Source organism: Anomalospiza imberbis, chromosome 3 (genome assembly GCF_031753505.1).
Source record: "Anomalospiza imberbis isolate Cuckoo-Finch-1a 21T00152 chromosome 3, ASM3175350v1, whole genome shotgun sequence".
Classification (NCBI taxonomy): Eukaryota; Metazoa; Chordata; class Aves; order Passeriformes; family Viduidae; genus Anomalospiza; species Anomalospiza imberbis.
This window is the reverse complement of record NC_089683.1, coordinates 101,819,666-101,838,206: the sequence shown is the minus strand read 5'-3', so window position 1 is coordinate 101,838,206 and position 18,541 is coordinate 101,819,666. Positions and strand designations below refer to the sequence as shown.

Here is an 18,541-nt window from a genome sequence, read left to right as displayed (position 1 = left end):
TGATAGTTTAGCTTGATCTTAAAATCAACAATCAGACTGTAGTTTACATTTTTATTTTTCAGGTATGTCTTTCCTTTCCCTAATGAATATTCTGCTTTCATGACTTGCTTTTGCTTTCAATTCCAATAATTTTGGTTAAAGAAATTGCAGTACGTAAGTGCAAAGAAGCCCAGTTCTGTCCAACATGATATTTACTGGCATGAGGGTGCCACCTATTGTCATGACAATTGATGTGAGAAAATCTTCAGCAGAGGCTTTTGGAAAGCAATGCCCCTGTTCCTTCCTACTTTAGACCACTTCCAATCCTTTTAGATGATTCCATTTTGTCAAGGTTATGTTTCTGTCTATCATACACAGACTGATCACACAGGGATTGCTTGTTCCAATAAGTGTTAATGTTGTGGAATAGTGTGATTGCAAGATCATACAAGTATCAAACTGTAACCCTCATGCTTGACACTCAGACACTGGTCTGCTATACCCCTCACTCGGATAACAAGTCAGGTCCCAAAAGCACCTGTATTTAGGATTTTTCAGTACAAACATATGTATTTGGCAAAAAACATACCTAGCACTTTACATTTTTCATGATTACTGAAGTTTTGAACTTCAATATCTAAATTCTATTAGGTACCCAGTTGCGGCGGGGGGGGGGGGGGCGGCGGGGGGAGGGATAGGCTTAGAAGTGGGAATAGCAAGAGAACAGTTCTACTTAAATACCTGAGAAAAACACCACTACACCACCTCTGGAATTTTAAAGTGCTTCCCAAAAGGATTGTTCAATTTCTTTGATCACCAGCAGTCTTTGTAACCATGCAAAGTGTAGTTCTCAACTATAAAAGTGATAATAGCTTTCTATAATACTAAGATAACAACGACAATAATAACACAGCAGTTTTCCTTTAGTCTTTTAACTTTGAAGACAAGTTTTCCGTTTCCCAACAGCTCAAATTATTAAATATTTCATATGGAAACTACTCCTACATATGTAGGGAAACTAAAAGAAATATAAACAAGTGCAGTGTATGAAGTGCAAGTCCAGGAGTTCATTTTTGTGGAGACTCACCTTTACACAGTGGTCTTCAATTCAGGGTGTGAACACTCACCTTTATGCAGTGATCAGAAGTCAAACTACCCAGCTGCTGCTTCAAGGAAGGAAACACCAATTTCTAGGCCTGCTGTTTTGAGGGCCTTTATGTTGACCAAAAAAAACCAAAAAAGCAGAATAAACACTGGACTGGGAGTCAGTACATCCACATCTGCTTCTTCTAGCATTATCTTTAAGTAGATTTGTGGGAAATGCACCAAGACACCACAAAGCTGGTCCTTCATAGAAAATATACTCACTGGATTGCTGTCCTAGGATATTCCAAGCTTTTGCCATTTTTGAGAGATACCAGGATACAGATGGATCTTCAGATTTATTTGGTTTGGTATGGATTCATGTTAGGTTTTGAATTTTCGGTTTAAGGCTATCCCAAAGAAAACTTACCTAATCTGAAGTGACACAGGGCTGTCTTTTCCTGGGAACACAGGTAGAGAAAAACACACCATCAAAGGTAGAATCAGGCTGGAAAATACAAACAGCACTGCTGTTAACTGCTAGTTGAAGATCATTTGAGTGGATATGACCCTAAAAGACCACAGGTCTCAGTTTAAAATGCCAAGGCTGTGATTAGTGTCACCACTTTTTCCTCCCAAATCTGAATCCCAAAGACCCGCAAGACTTTGGTTCTTACATGTGCCAGCCATGGTTACTGTAAATGGAGTATTTGTCTCAGCTTCATGTCCAGTGTGCAAAGAAAAAGAAATTGAGTTAATTTTCAGAATAGCAGAAGAAAGAAGAAAACACTATTATAATTTGGCTGCTATTTGTAAAACTACTTTAGAATTTTTTAAGCCTTTTTACATTAGAAAGGGGCGGGGTGGGGGGGGAAGGTGGAAGGAGTGTAAAAAAAGAAATCCCTAGTTTCACGTTCGGGTCCCCTCTAATCCAACTGAAACTGGTACAGATTATTGATAAGCCACAACAATTCTTACCTGTGAGCTATAACATTTTTTCCACATATAATGGCAGATGAGACCCAAAATTAGTCTGGGGACAGGACCCTCCTCACAATTTGGAGAGTATGTCTAAGGCAACAAAGAAAAACCCTTTGTTTAGACTAAGCAGCAGCAAACACACATTTCCTCAGCTGGTAACACGTTCAATGAACTTGCTGACTTGTCACTGATCAACACATTAGATTAAAGGCTTATTTGTTGTATCCTAAATGAGTGAGTTTAATGAAAACAGCTGTTCTAGTAACACACCAGAACCTTTTAATTTGAGCAGCTAATGGGACTCCTAGGGCAATGCCAAAGAACACAGCTTCACTGGAGAAGCCACATTGCTTCTTTACAGTCACCTCTCCAAAAATAAAACAGGGATTAAAATAATCGGATTGAGAACTTTGTCTTGGTTCCTGACAATAAATTCCTCTAGGTTACAGCAGATGCCTCCAGAAGCAGACAGAGGTGATCACAGTGTAGAACAATATGAACAAGGTTATTCCACAAAGATATTCCCAGGGGTCCAGACTCTACAGCTTTTCCAGAATGGTCACTAGGTTTTCAAAACAGCATCATGAATTTAGGTTTTAAAAATCAATACAGGTATATCAGCAAAACTAATTTTATTGGAATTTATCCTGACATAACTGGATCCACCTTGTTGAACTATGGAGTTCTGTCACTGAAAATGTAGGTGCAGAGAACACCCTAAAGCTCAGCAGTAAAGCTCTATCTCAAGTCCCAGATGGACACAAAATTCTTTAAAATCTTTGCTTTAGGACACTTCTCTTCTGTCGTATGCCTGGCTACCTCACTCCCACCACCCAGAAAACCACACATCCTTTCAAAAGAATTAAATATTCTTGGTGCTGCAGCTTATAATTAGCAAAAACACTGAGGAAAGGGGGAAAAAAAACCTAAACCAAAATAAATCCAGCCAGAAGCAGTTGGTAAGAGATCCATGCTTATTTAGCATTCCCTTTGTTGGCAGCTAAATGCATATTATTGTCAGGTAGTGCCCATGTGTCTTTTACTTTATCAGTACTGCCAGCTCTTTCTTCTCCCCATTCTAAATTCCATTTTCCTCTTCAAGAGAGCACGGAAAAGAACACACCAAGAAAGCAAACATGGACTCTGACTCTTACAACATTTCCATTTCTTGACATTCAACATGCAGTTGTATAAGACTGGGTTTCCATTTGCACTTAAAGTTATTCTCTTGGCAAAGGCCAGCTTGGAGCTGGCTAGTGAAAAATCTCTCCTTCGCTCTAGCTTGCCCACCTCCTTGCCTTCAAAAGCCAAAAATCACAATGTGCTGCACAAAGGGCACACTCAGTGGCTCCAAGTAGCCTGCCTCCTCCATTTATTTGCACTGTATGCTCTCCCGGGAGGCTTGGTGTGGCCATCAATTCCCCTCCTCGTCTGAGCATTCTGCAGCATGATTGACACCGGCCATTGTCCACACCAAAATGAAGAGACATGAAACGACACCAGAAAAATGCTTCTGAACAACATTTCCAATTAGAGAGGGGGAAAGAATGGTCTTACTTTTAATTCCTGACTGAAAATGTGACCACAATGCATCTGAAAATATGACCACAGCTTGTGTCTCACATAAATATCACTTGAGAGCTGAAAGCCACCTGGCTGAGAGCCACCTGGCCAAGGACCTTTCACAACCAGAGAACTAGAAAGAGTTGTAAATGCTAAAAATGCAATAATAATCAATGGAATGTACAATACCTAAGCATGTGGAAACTAGAATACAATCCGGAGCTCCCTATAGTCAGCTTAATTTCTGTATGCAACAGTCACACTCTGTGCTCCCTCCAGGTCTATGTTCAGCAATCTGACATGGGAGGATTGCTCCAGTCTACCTTTGCTGGACTTGCTCCATATCCAGGAGCTAGCACCTGCCCTTTGCGTCAGGTATCCCCACAGAGCAGGGCCAGGGGAGCACAAGTGGGAAGGGAGGCAATAGACACTCCAGTCAGGATGTCCACATTCCCACTGGAATGTGTGACACTGGCTGATTCTCCTGCTGAGTGGCAGCACACAGAACCTGTGTACTGTCATGAAGTCACTCATTCTCACAGGCGAAGCTTTCCCTTCACAAACTGGAAGGAAGTTCTAGCAGAAAGACACAGAGGAAGATTTCCATGCTGGTTTCAGTCCTAATTGTAGTAAAGCCTTTGTACCATTCATTGGATACTCTCCAGTGCTACTACATACAGCAGCAAATCTTCTTTTGCCATGCCCAGGTACTGACTTGGGCTCTAAACTCACATAACACCAAATAAAAGCATCCACACTGGGTCTGACTTCTGCTGCTCCCAAAGTCAGTCATAAAAATGATCCAAATTGGAGGTAAAGGAACCTCACTTGGCAAAATCCCCTCAGTCTCTCGTTAGGTATATTACAGGACATGATAAATTTTCTTCACATAAACGGTGAATAATCTGCTTAGCAGTAATAACAAGAAAAGCAAACACTTCCTGAGCCAAAGGAAGACTAATACTATGCTGGCAAGCCCATCTCCCCACCTTAGTTTGGGAATGGTTAAAACAGTATAAAAGTGTAACACCAGTGGATAAAGCCTGTAGCACGCTGTACAGCCAAGAAGTAATATTTTAATTCATGTGGGGAAACATTTTTGTATGTTGCGGAGACCAAAACTCAGCTCTAAAACCCCATGGGAGAGCTGATCTGGAAAGGCTGGATAATTCTGTCTTCATTGCCTCATGGAGCTGGAGTACAAACAGGTGACGTATTGTGTGTTCTGGACTTCTCTTTGGAAAACTGGGCTCTGAACCACAAACATTTGTCTCACCCTCTCACCAGGGCCATCATCTGTTTAAAAAACCTAAGTGCAGGAAATTCGGTGTGACAAGAGGATTGTCACACTCATGGTTTTCTGCTACTTATTCTGATACTGGGTGGGCATTTTCCAAAAAAAGGCAAAAATTAAAAAAAAAAAAAAAAGAGAATCTTGAGAATTTCAGTGTTTCTTTTAGCTCCACAGAGCTCTCAGTTCCTTTAGTCCACAGAATGACAGACAAAAACTTGGAAATATGAACCCCATGTTGTTTTTGCTTAGAAATATTGTATAACTGTCTTTATTTTTGAAGCCTCGGTCATAATATTGCAGACATCAACTTGTGATTTAAGAACCACTAGAACACCAAAACTGTAGATTGCTCCCCTGCAAATTCCATAGGCTATGATCAAAATACTACATTCATCCAATGCATTATTTTCTATGCAATATTTTTTTGGGCCTGGAAAGAACCTCCATTTCTTTATCTGTGAATATTTTTCTATAAACAGATACAGTGAGAGAAAGGATTAATTTTAAAGACAAACATAGTTTTCCTGGGGAATTAGCTGTTTGCTTGAGTACTTTATATAATTAGGCCAGCCAATTCAAATTGTGCAAATTGTTTTACATATACACAGTTGCCCTTGTGAGTAATATGGATGTAATTCAAGTTAGAGATCACACTCAGTGCTGACTGACAGCCCAGTTTTCATTAAGTTTTGTTTTCTTGTGGACATTTGCCCCGTGTGAATTGCAAGCCATACACAGAAAGAACATTTGTTTAAAGTTGAGAAATTATCTGCAGATTTTTACCATCCCCTGTGGCTCAGCAAATGAAAAGACTCTACACTGGTAGTCTGGCACTCCCTGGATTTTGCAGTTTGTATGGAGTGCATTGCATCCTTCTCCAGAAAGTACCACACTAATGACCTTGCCTGCTTGTTCCTGCTAAGTAGCAGTTGGCAAGTGAGGAACACACTTCAGTGAGCAATGCCTTTAACTGATGACATTTTTACCCTTAAAACTACATTTTTCACCTGAATTGAGTTGACCAAACAAATATGTATGGGAACAACAACATCAGTTTGGATGCTTCAGTGTAACATCATAGCAAACAGGGACCTGCGCGTACATATCCAACCTAAGTCTGGAGATTCTCACTTCATTCCTAAACCTTGTAAGCAGCTCCCAGCATGTAATACCCAGCCAGCAAACCATTTCCCTTGATGAGTTAATTTCCTGGTGTCGTAACAAGCCTGGTTTTAACCACAGAAAGGGAATCACAGCCCATGTGCAAAGGGATCTCTGAGACACCTTTGGGATCTGTGTTACCTGTGAGGCCCATCCTACACGAGCCTACACTGGAGCTATGCTGGCAGTGTGTGGATTACCTGCTCCCCATGGCTTTAACCTTGTTTTGTCATGCACTGGTAGGAGTCAAGTTTGAGCAGCAGGAGCTCCAAGAGTCTCTCCAGGTCTTGGGGCATAGATAAAGCTTCACTGATCAAACAGTTTCATGTGTTTTAGGACTCCCTTATCACAGAACTGTTCTTTCAGGACACTTCACTAGGCATTAGCAACATCTCCAATAGCTGTGATTACGAATACCTGCCCAAATCCTCTGCTTCTTTCCTAGGTGGATGGAAATCCAGCTGATCTTGCCAAGTTTCAGTGGTATTTATCTCCTCTAGGCTGGCTGGATCAAAAATGACCTTGTGTATATACCAAAGTCCCATTTTTCACCTGGTCACACCAGCTTTAACAGGCTCTACCACTCAATGAAAGTCTCACTGTAACTGATTTGATGTTTCCTCTGCAAATCCTCAGGCATTTGAGAAAGATGGTTATCTGAGCTTTCATTTCTGAGCTTCTACCTTGAAATTAAAGTATATTCACAAATTTGTATGCATTTAGATAGGAGAAAAAACTCATGTTAATTTTGAATCCTGCAACTGCTTTCCCATCTGGTTGTGTTTACCAGCATGCCGTGCCCTGGAATGAGTGGATTCCAGCAAGTTGGTGTTACTGGCAGCAAGCTGAAGCCTGCTCCAAACTGTTTGCAGGATCAGGGCTTTCTTCTCCTGGAATGCATTGCTGTAAAGGAGCACAGTTTTCAAATAAGGCATCTGCATTCAGACACTGACACTCACTGGAGACTCTTAAATGCTTCTTTTATGTAACTAAAGGTCAAACTGAACCTCCAAATGTGGAATTTCTGACATCCAATTAAGTAGCCCACATTAAAAATTGGGCCAGTGTTTAATTATGTCTGGAGAATACATGAGTTCAGCTGAGACAATTCACACTCACCTCGTGTTTCTCAGTGTTTTCAATGGTGGAACTGAATAAATATTCTTTTGCTCCACAGATGCACTGGATCAAGGTTTAGCTTGTTACACATAAAAAATAAATCAGCTCATATTTCCTTGACTTCATTTTTCCAGCTTTGTCATTCTGTCTAGGAGCACACTGCACGGTCAAGCCAGGCATGGCTATGCATGTTAATAACCCTTGGAACACTACGGATATTTCTGTGCAAACCCCTTTTTATTTTTTCCAAATAAATAGTCAAAGTGCACCTGGTGAAAGATACTTTTCTTTCTTTTTTTTTTTTTTTTTTTTTTTTAACTAAAGCCTGTGTTTCAAAAACCCTAAGTGGAACCACAACTGTGGTGCTGCTTTTCAAATCAAAAGGACAGTACAAGACTTCACAGGATATGGCTCCCAGCCAGTTGTTTAATGCTCGTAGGTCAATATACAACTAACTCAGCTTCTGCTGCCTAATTGACAAACCACGTATCAGGCACAGGAAGGTTAACAACTGAGCTTTCTTTCACCTAAGACCCTCTGTTCAGTCTCTGGGCCCTCAGCCCCCTTTTATTTTATCATTCACAAATATCTACTGTGAGCTCCCTCCAGGCACAACAGACAAACTGCATACCTGGAAAAAAGGGAGAGCCCTGGTAAAGCAGTGAGTGTCTGGTCACTCAGGAGCCAGCCTAGCTGTTCATCATGCTCCTCCATTCAGTCTGCCAAAGAGGTTTAGACCCACTGCTCCCAGTGTAAATTATTTGTGCATGAATGAACCAGGAAGAATTTCCTCCAAAATATTTTTGATTAATGGAGCCATGACACCAAATGTCAATGTATCACCAAACCATCTTGATATAAACCAGTTCCCTACTCCAGCTTGTTTGTCAATTGTCAGTGTTTTATCTCTTTGCAAAAATAAATGCTAAAAGTCTTTTCACAAAAATGTTTCCCAAAACACCAAAGAAGTAGCCTTCCTTGTATTGTAGGTTTTTTCTACTGGTATTATTCCTTGCCTGTTTAAAGGGGAAAAAAAATCTACTGGTAAGGAGTTTTTCTGGAGGGGGACACCTGAGAAGAGCAGAGAACACAGATATCTACCAAACACAGATATCTACCAAGACCTATGGCTCAGGAAAATCACCTGATTGTATGACCCTCTCTGCTCTTCCACATCATGGCAGTCACATGTAAATCCATGGAAAAATACCAGGCCTCAGCCAACACTACAATAACTTAGGATAATGGGATATGCCTCAGACTAGATACACCAGCAATAACAGGACGTGAGAAGCCACTCAATATTCTTGTCCAGATTCCTGGGGACGCTGCTCCTACCACATCATCACAGGAATACCTCCTACTTCATTGTGACAAAGCTGCAGTGAAGTGCAATAACAGAAGCACAGAGGTTTCAGCTCTGGCCATAAGACATTCTGTAGTGACATAAAACATCCCTATGTACTGATCCCAGTAACAATGAATGAGTAACTGCCATCTGGAAGAGAAATCACCTGGTGAAGGCTACTTCTGAGTACAAGAAGCATCCAGTCCACGCAGAGTTAGTCCCTCAGGGTTGAGAGCTGATTGTCTGAAAGACTAAACCCTTATATTTATCCATGAGTGTGATGCGCACCTCAGAAGGAGACACAGAGTGGATCCATTAGCAGCACACACAGCTGCTTCCACCCGCTTTTTCTTATGCTGCTGTTCTACCAGCTGTCGCTTTCAATATTTTCAGGTGTTTCCAGCCTTTGCTGTGTTTGATGGTGCTGAGCCTAAGTGTAAGGACTGTGCCCATCCAACAGTCTCAAAGTGACAAACTGACCTTTCCCGTGTAGCTCCCACAAAGGACATGGATAATTTTGCAGGGATGCAGAGTCTGGGTCTGTGGTTCTATTAATTTAACTGAAATAACTTTCCCTGTGTTGTTTCTGAAAATATTCCTCTTAGGCCTCCGTTCTTGCTACTAGTGTTGGTACTACTGATGGAAAAGATCACAATGGCTCTGTCTCATCCTTCCACTCAACTCTTTCAGGCAAACCCATCCATTTGTTATCATCAAAGGCTCTTGAAGAATCTTCTGAGGATAGCACCTTTCAGGACAGACCTCCTCATGTGACCAGTTTGCCTCCTCATGTACCTGTTTGCTACACAGGTGTGAATGTGTAGCAAAGCAACAGCAGTAAATCAGCCCATGCAAAAGAAGGCAAAAGCAGATACAATACTGCAAAATCAGCCCAAACAAATAAATAATGCTCTTCAAACACTTGCTGAGAACTCACAACATGCAGAACACAAAGGACAGGCAACAGAAACTGGGATTTGTGTCTAAGCTTTTCCTTTACGTCAAGTGACAAACCCTCACCTGCCTGAGGATCTCTCTGCCTCCTCCACAGTTCCCAGTTTTTCTCCAATACACAGAATGGTATCTTTAAGCAGGTCGGCACAGTACAAAGGGCACAGATACAGGAGTTCTAACTTTCCGTCACAATGATTTCTGGCAGGAAAATTACTTCAGCTTTGGCAACACACATGTATCTTCAAAGATTTGAGGGCCAGTTGCTGTTTCTGCATGTTTGTTTCTCTCCTTTATGTGACACTGAGAAATGCAATTCCTCCTATAAAGGGGGGAAAATTCCAGCATCCATCATTTTGAAGGATTGCAGTCAGTGCCATTAACTTGTGAATGCAGCTCTAGTCTAAATTACATTTTCTCTTAGGGCACTCTGAAAGTGAAACTGAACATGAGGCCTGAAACTAAACTGGATTGGGAACAGAAAGCCTGGGAACCTTCCCCCTTTCCACAGAGTTGCTGGAGCCATTTTACTTCACAACAGCACTGGATAATGTATTTCTATTGGCCTGGAAGACAAAGCTCAATTTGTTTGAGTATCTTGAAGAAACAGAATTGTTACATTTCACAAAGTTAAGTAAGAACTTCTTTTGAATTTGAAGTTCAAAAGCCAGCTTTAACCTCCCTTAGTGTGACTTTTCAGGTCTTCAAGTACTTTAGAGAAATTTAATTTGCATAAAGCTGTGCTGCTTTTCCTCAGAATTAATCAGGTAGAACTGTCACATCTATTTCTGCACACATGCAGGACTTAATATTTTTTTCCATCTTTGACATTTTTCACAGAAGTGAGACTAAAAACTTAGAGTTCCATTTTCAAAATAAACTGTAGACAAGATTTTCAGAAGTGCCTCTGCATTTCTGCTCCCACTGAAATCAATACTCAAAACCTCAATTTTCCTTTCCTATAATTACAAGCAAACCCATAAAAATGTAAGCTGATGCACTGTTATCTTCTCTAGTCTGTAGGCAGCTTGAAACAATGTCTGAGGGACATGAACTCCTGTCTCTCATCCTGGAGAGTGAATCTGAAACCAGAAGCTGACAGTCTGTGTCAACATTGTTAACGCTTCCCCAGCTGAGGATGTCAGCAGAAATGCTCTGCTGAACTTCTGCAGTCTCCCGCTTTTTTCACTCCAGTGCCTTAAAAAAACCCCAACCTCAGATCCTAATATGTACCCACAATCTGTCTGTGCAGCTCTTCCAATCTGCAGAACTCCTCCACAATGGTATCTTCTGCTTTGTTCCTCTTCCAAGGTCCTCCTTTCTGCCACCATGGCTCAGGCTGATGTATGAGGAGTGCCAAATGTCCAGCAGGAGAAAGCATGCTTCCAAGACCACAAAAACCTTATTCCCTACCAATTCCAAACTTCCAAACCAGACAGGAAGCAAAAATAACTGAAAGACATTTATTTGAAGCTCTTTCATTTGAAACCAAGTTTAAGATTTATGAAAGTATAAGATACGACTCGGGGGGATATTTGAGGTTGGCTGGACTGGATGCAGAACTGTTGTGCTGGGAAGGGACCACTTCCACAGAGGACAACAGAGCTCTGACACACTCTATTAAGCAGCTGAGCAAGAATTCTTGATGCTTTTCCTAAAAAATGAAATAGCTCCTAGTTGGGCCATGTACAGCCACAGCACTGTCCTCATATGTACTCTCCCTAGGATTTCAGAAGCTCACAGGTTATAAATACAATTACATCAGGATACTTCCTCTACTTGGACAGAATGCTAAACTGCCTCCTTCTCAGATTGCCCACTTGACTTTTATGCCATTCTTGCTGCTTCTTACTCAGCTGACATAGTGCCACAAAGGTAGCATCAGAAAGGCTTCTGCTGTGACCCTAAAAATAATTTCACATCCCCAGTCCAGGCAGAATTACAAGCAGTTAAAGAGTCTGATCATTTCAGTGCATCACATACTTGGTAGGATTTTGGAAACATAATCTGTTTTCATTTTTGCTTTTTCCTCTTCTTTTTCTTTCCCCATCATTTACTCTCACCAACACATCTGCTGAAATGTAAATCAAATCTATTTTATGTAGTAAGCTATTTATGTTATAGCCATCAGGTAAATATTTGCAGATATTCTGTGGTTTAATTAACTGGCTATGGGCTGCTGCAAGTGTATGCACAATGCTGGTCTATTTGCAGAAGAACACCACCAAGGAATGCCTGTTTGTTTCTTCTGTTTTGCATACATAATATTTACCATTATCTGGTATATCAGATCAGAGGTTCTGCAGGAACTGACTGATTCTGGCAATGAAGTTTGGAAGTAACTGCATAGATCCTGTTCCTCAGGTGTCTGTGGGAATTCATAAACACTATGGCCAGCCTCAGTTGATCTATGCCATTTGCAAATGAAATAGATTTTTTTTTTTCAAATTGCTGAAATCTGTTTTCTTTCAAAAGTAATTTCAGAGAAATTCAGTCAACTTAATTAATGTCATTTAAAGGATGCTCAATGCAAACACAGTTATTCAGAGCCACTGTTTCCATATTTGGACCAGTACCCCACTTCTACGCATTGTTCACCTCTACACTGATTTTGCAGGGGAGGACAAAGGGGAGGAGTGGAAAGGATGCTGTAATGAAATTTTAAATAACCAAAAGGTCCTTTGGCAGTTTCCTTATTCCCTGAAAAATTAGTGCATTGCCTGGAAAATTCAAAAAAAACTGATCTGTAACTCCAGTGGAAACCACTTGTCATCTATTGTCCAGCTATGAGAAATGTTACTTTTCCTCTTCCAGACATGCTGCAAGCAGCAATCCAGCTGAATGCTTCACAGGGACTGGAAGGCCACTGGAGACCAAATGCAATCATCCACCCCGGCTTCCTGGATGACACGAGCCATGGAATTTCAAAGTCTATAACTCCTGCTGTAGCAACAAGCATGGTCATCAGAAAGACATCCATTCTTGATTTAAAGACTTCCAGTGATGGAGATCCACAGTGTTCCTGGGTAATTTTTTCCACCCTGGTTAAATAAGCTCATTGTTCAAAAAGCAGCCTTACTCCTGGTTTGAACGGATCCTCCTTCTTCTGTTTGTTGGCTCCTGTTACACCTTCCTCTGTCAGAGCAGAGCAAACTCCAGAGGCACAATCTTTAGACTGTGACAAAACTGTACACAATGAACAAGGCACTTCTCTAAATGAAGAGCCTTGATTTTTTCATCTTTTGATGCAGAGAAGTATTACTTATTTACTCTAGCTTATCTTGCTTTTTAAATAGGGTACGGAAATAATCTCTATACAGAGATTGTGTCAAGCTTTACCACAAGGATAGCTTAGATCTGGTTCAGACTTTCCAGCCTTTAATATTATCAAAATTATTCCTATTTTAAGAGCTAAGAACACCTCAATATTCTTCAGCTCCATCCACCATGCCATAACTGAGCAGATGAAATATCGCTAAAAAGGTCTCATTCACCAATATCAGAGTGACATGAGACCTGCAAACATTTGATTCCCCCTTCTCTATATCTCAAGGCAGATATACCACATTTTTCCAACCTTTTGGTTCATTTTCCCAACCTTTTTGACAGGAATGGAGTTGAGAAGCATGATACATTTCTTGGAAAACCTCCATCTCTTTTCTTTTGTTTGTAAGTAGCTTGAGATTTTTTCAGATTTATTTTAAAGGAATTGTGAACTTGTTTTTCATTTCCCTCTTAGAATAACTTACAAGAAGTTTGCTGTTGACATTTCATTATTTAATTTAGGATGCTGCATTGGGTAAGTTGTTCATAAAAATTAGTCAATACCTTTTCTGTCCCATGATTGGTTACTCTGACAAGATCTGCAAAAGTCAAATTAGGAACTTGACACAGAAATAAGAAATGTTTCAGTCAGTGCTTGAAAAGCCACACAAAAAATGATCTTGTGAATGTTACAGAGTAAGTGCTACAGGAGAGATCAGAGAGCAGGACAGATGAGCTTTGGTGTGGACAGTAAGTTCAGGCTGGAAAGAGACAAGCAGTAGAGCTGCCTCTGCAGTTGCTAAAAAATTGAAATCCCAGTTCTTCCAGCACCTTCCTGGTTGCTGCACCATGGATAGTTGTTACACTGTGAATACTCTTGCTGGTTCATGCACATTCATGAAAAAATGGATGCCAAAACATTCTGAACAGGCCTGGATAGAAAGTCACCCTGATATCACCTGCTCAGGAGAGACAGGATGTGGACAACCAGCTAGAACTTTTAGGAGCAGCATTTAGCCTGACCTTAGATTTATTTAATGACACTTGGGAGCTCACACCCCTAGGACCAAGGGAACAGAGCCATAAATTACAGACACTTCCTCCTTCTTCTCAAGAGTTTATAAATTGAGGGTATCACCCCATATTTCTTACGTAGAAGCACCCTTTAAAGATAGTACTTTCAACATTTAGAGCTTATTCTGGAACTCTCTTGACTAATGCTTGAATCCAGTTCAAATCCAGTCCCAATGCTGACATTTGTGCATGCTTCTATCCAGTATTTTCTCAGGCAAAACTCCATTGTCTTTCCAAAGCATTTTGCTTGAGCAAGAACATCAGGTTTGACCTTTCAATTGCACAGTGACAATTAATAACAACTCAAAACAGAGATTTTTCTTTTTTTTTTTTAACACAATAAAAAAATCCACTCTGTTACAGGATGTTTGCTGCCACTGAGGCTCTCTTCTCCCAAAACCAACAGAAATGAAGTGTTTTTTTCCAAAGAAGCTTCAACATCTCCTGAAGAGTTTCTACAGTTCAAGAGCTGTTAAATCAGCACCTTTCTGAGTGCCCATACTTCCATCAAATTCAGAAATTCAGCAGCTGATTCAGTCTCTATTCCCTGTATATTTAAATGCTATAATTCATATATATATATATATATATACACACACACACACACGCATATAGATAGATAGATATGTATGTGTATATATATATATATATATATATATATATATATATATATATAAACCGGCTATACATACAATATGTCTGTGAAGGAGTGGGAGAGAGAGCTCAGCTCCTATCCTGTCCTCTACCCATTCATAAATGTTTTTTTCCCCTTTTAACCTTAAGACAAGCAAGGGCTATGGTGTGGTTTGGAGTCCAGTATAATTTATCTCCTCTGTAAATCTTGTGAATTGCTATCTAAACAACTGTTCTGTATAGCAAAACCTTTGACTGATTGGTCCCACGTGTCACAGATCCAGGTCAGATAGGTGCCTCTTTCCTTACTCCATGAATGTGAGAGAGGCCAGTATAAATTTCATGCCAAATCTATGTTTATTTAATTACAATATTAACTACAAGTGACAACAAACCTGCCACTGAAAGGAAGAAGGTGACTTTACACTGTGGAGGAGACCAGGTGAGTAACTGCAAATGTATGAGTTAATCCATCATCTCATTCCATTCATTTATCCAGTCACACTTTTTTATTTTTTAGTTCTGACATTTAAGTCAGAATCCACTTTCCAAAAGCTCCCTCACCTTTCCAGTGGCTGGAGAAGAAATACTGAATTATGCCCAGATCACACAGCTTAGCCCAGTGATTGCCTACACAGTTGGACAAGAGGTACTTTACCTTCTTCTTCAGACTCGCAGACTCCTGAGGTGTGGGTAAATCCTGGCCCCTTGGAAAAGAAAAATTCCCACTAATCTCATCAGAACGTTTCCCTCCTCATATGTCCTAGCTAGAAAAGATTAGAAAAGCAGCAGTTCTGAATAGTTTGGGGGTTCTTTCTATCTACATTCTCTCCCAAGCTTGCTAGTATTTTCTTTAGAGCGTGGCTGAACCTCAGATGAGAGCTCCACTCTCATCCATATCCTCAAGATGCTACGAGGGAAAGCAAGCTGAACCTGTGGAGAAAGTATTGCCCAACACCTCAAGCACTGCTGGTAAAGTAGCTGTTTCTGCTGCACTTTTTAATGTTATTTTCCTGGTCAATTTATGTTACCACATTTTGGTAGCACCTGAGTGATACCCTGATAAATCAAATTGACCAAAATTGAGAGCACTCACCATGCCCAAGCAAGACAGGTTTCTAGCTGCCCTGTCTTTGGGAGTTATCAACTCTGCTTTGATAGAATTTTTACCCCAAATGCATTGATTTGCGATTTTAAGATAAACTGACTTCATGTCTTTTTGTTGCTATTTAGTATGAGATAGGTTGGGTTTTGGCAGGGTTGGAGCCTTGAGAGGACGTGGTCATTACGGTGTAAGGGTCATGAGTTTTCCAAAGAAACTTGTAGTGTTTCCCAAAGAAACATGTAGTATCTGTAATGGTCAGACCCTTTAATGCCCATGGAATACCCTGCATGTTCAGATCGTTTTGCCAAATAATAGTTTATTTTTCAGCTGTCTCTTCCCAGCTCCACAGTAATGCAGCTGTATTTGCCTTTATTGGCTTCAAAACGGGCCCTGTGTGTCCACAGCTTAAACCAGAGGTGGTTGCTCCCTATTATGATCAGCATCACTTAGAGAAGTTACCAAAGAACAGACCAAATGTCACCATGTTTGCATAGGAGCTGGGTCAGCACCTGGCACAAAAGAACTCTAGAGATCGTATCCTACAGTGACTTCTGTAAGGACATTAAAATCAAACCAATTTAACTTGGCTATTTCTATCTCCTATCCACACTGCACAACAGTGAGCTGGCAGTGGAAGGAAAGGATTTTTAGAGCTAACAAGTGTTACAGCGTGGACAGGCTTGCTGGACAGATGGACTTACAGAGAGCACAGACTGCCTAAAATACTGCTAAATCAATATCCAGCCTGAATTTTTCTTCTTGCATCTTCTACCTTCAGTTCCAGACTATGTTCATCTTTATGCTTGCTGCAGTTCTATCTTTTAATCTTTTCCCAGCTCATTGTAAATCTTGATATCATTCTAATAACAGAACTGAATCATGCTAAGACAAACATCTTGGCAGGCCTGAGAGCTCCAAAACAGGAAGTCTTTAAGATAAGTCCATAGCTCAGAAAGTATCACACAGAGGCCCTAGTAACTCCTGAGCTGCAGAATTACTAGTTTTGCCAAAAGCAACAGATTTCCTTCTGATCTCAGAGCAACTGTTTCCACACAAATCACATGTGGAGACATTTTATAGGGGTTATGTTATCCATGCTTCTTCTGTTTTCTACTTGCATAGATTCTTGTATTTTGACACTACTTCTCCTCCCATATAAATGACCTTGTAAATTAAATTTATAGCTTCACAACTGGGGTCAGATCAGTACAGTTTGTTCTAGTTTGGAATATGGAATAGGAAGGAGTGTTCTTAATGGGTTTAGGATAGACATTACTGTTTGGGAATGGAAACAGACTCCACCAGTCACTAGAACAACAAACTGGGAATTGGGAATCCCTTATTCCATCTTGGCTGGCTAGGTGAACAAATCATTAAGTCTTTCCGTGGCTCCTGTTCACCCTTCAGTAAAGAGGAAATTTGATCACTCCTGTCCTCTTTAGAGAGAACTGATCTGCACTAAGCACTGACGTATTGACATAGAAATGACTATAAACACATAAATCTAGGTCTCAGTGGTAAATGGTAGTGGTTAAATCAACGCACTGTTCACGAGAATGACTCTGAGCCCAGCTTTCCAGTCGTGCTCAGGGCATGCAGATCCTTACCCATGCAGCACTTATCAGATACATCCTTGAGGCTGGCAGGCTCTGCTTTGTTCTTGTGTGCTCAGTGTGCTTTATCCATTTCTTACGGGGAACACAACGAGTGCTGCAGATACTGCAGCACAGTTCCCTCTCAGAAATGGAAAAACAGCCCTAATAAAAGCTTATGGCAACCACTGTACATGTTGTGTGCCAGCATGTAAAGGCTTCAGGAGAAGGGACAGAACATTTGTCCAACTCTTCCTTAAAAGATGGTTTGCCAAGTTTCAAGTTTACACCCCTTCAGCACTTAAAGATGCCTGATTTCATATATTGATACTGGGTGATTAATACTATTCATTACTGGAAAGTTATAAAACAATCCAGTAAAATATCTGGCTGTACAAACACCATGCAGAGAAATGCTGAAACAGAGGGAGTGTGAGCAGTCAAGACCCAGTAACAAATTTGTTAGGTGCAGAACTCAACAAACAGAAACTATGCTGGCAGTTTTGTCACTGCTAGTGACAAATCCAGAAAATTACAAATACATAAAAAGCTGAACATAGTTTTTTTCTCAGTGTTTTCTCAGCCCTGTTCCCACCCCAGACAACTGCAGCATTTTGGCTGCCATTCTTCTGTTACAGGAGGCAAAGTTTAGTAAGCAGGACACAAGATCAGGAGTCAGCACACTTGGGCTTTATTCTTGGCTATGCTAGTGACCTGCTTGGCCTTTTCCATCACTCCATGGAAACAACCAGCACCTCTGTGAGTCTTTATTTCTGTTCCTGCACCTTGCAAGTCCTATGAGCAGAGCTATCCCTACGTGTGCAACATGTGCAATGCATAACAAATCCCCAGTCTTGGCCAAGGGCCTCAAACACTAAAACAAATCAAATTATTGTTACTAAATGTCAAAACATGCACACTCAAAAAAATCAAATGGTTGGCAGAAGACCTGTAAAGAAATGTCTATTTTTTTCCTTTTCATTCCTCTCTCTTGTTCAACTTTCAACTTTATATGTTAATCCTACAAATATTAATTCAAAAAGTAGGAGTCATTCATTGCTTGTCTGTCAGGCCTAATACTGGTGCTGTCCTTACTCAGGTAGTCTACCCATTTTCTAAATTAATTTGCTTTTTTCAAGACCTCATCATGCTCAATGGTTAACAGATCATGCAGTTTACACTGATAAAGAACCAAACCAAAAAAAAAAAAAAAAAAAAAAAGAGAACAGTCCAGTACCTTACATCCTTTTACATGTTCTTCTCCTGCTTTCCTCTGCGACACTTCTTTGGCTCATGTTTTCAGTGTCTCTGAATAAAAAATGAAACACTTAAAACCTGTCTGAACAGAATGGCCAAAATAATAAGGAAGAGATATCACATGACTCAAAGGAAAA

General features: G+C 40.5%; 1 long non-coding RNA gene across 1 annotated transcript in view; it reads right to left on the bottom strand.

Annotated features, from left to right (window-relative positions):
- Positions 1-1,095: 1,095 nt before the first annotated feature.
- LOC137469976 (uncharacterized) overlaps positions 1,096-18,541 on the bottom strand; it is a 30,348-nt gene continuing 12,902 nt past the window's right edge. Inside the window, exons 2-4 of the long non-coding RNA XR_010996846.1 lie at positions 18,385-18,482; positions 1,493-1,570; positions 1,096-1,191 (exon numbers count right to left, since the gene is read on the bottom strand). This is a non-coding gene — a long non-coding RNA (uncharacterized lncRNA). The remainder of the gene's footprint in view (positions 1,192-1,492; positions 1,571-18,384; positions 18,483-18,541) is intronic.